This window comes from Condylura cristata, unplaced genomic scaffold, assembly GCF_000260355.1.
Source record: "Condylura cristata isolate star-nosed mole 26May11 unplaced genomic scaffold, ConCri1.0 scaffold00032, whole genome shotgun sequence".
NCBI lineage: Eukaryota > Metazoa > Chordata > Mammalia > Eulipotyphla > Talpidae > Condylura > Condylura cristata.
This window is the reverse complement of record NW_004567133.1, coordinates 20,225,981-20,226,533: the sequence shown is the minus strand read 5'-3', so window position 1 is coordinate 20,226,533 and position 553 is coordinate 20,225,981.

The following is a 553-nucleotide window of genomic DNA, read 5'->3' as shown; positions in this document are numbered from 1 at the left end:
GTCTGGAAGGCCGTCGCGGACCTGCTGCAGCCAGACCGGCCGCCGGAGGCCCGGCATGCTGTGCTGGCCCTGCTCAAGGCCATCGTGCAGGGGCAGGTGAGGGCGGGGAGCCTGCGGGCGATACCCCCACTCCCCCAGGCGCAGGGCCTGGCCGCCGTGGTCTCGGCCCTGCGGGCTGCCGGGCTTCCTGGCCGCCCGCCCAGAGGACGGCCCCTGCCCCTCGCGCTACAGCCGCGGAGAGGCCCGTCCACTCTCGCGCCGCGCCACTGTCCTCGCGTGGGCCCAGGGTGCGCAGACTGCCCTGTCCCGCCGGGGGTCACCCACCACCTCAGCACCTGTCACCCAGCCGGCCGCGTGCGCTGCCAGCCCAGTTGGCCTATCGCAGCCTGTCCCGTGGAGGGGCTGACCGGAGTGAGCGATTCCTGCAGCGGTCTGGGGAAGCCGGCGCGGGGGCCTGCGTGGACTCTGCGCACCGTGCTCTTCCGCAGGGTGACCGCCTGGGCGTCCTGAGGGCCCTCTTCTTCAGGGCCATCAAGGAGTACCCCTCCGACGA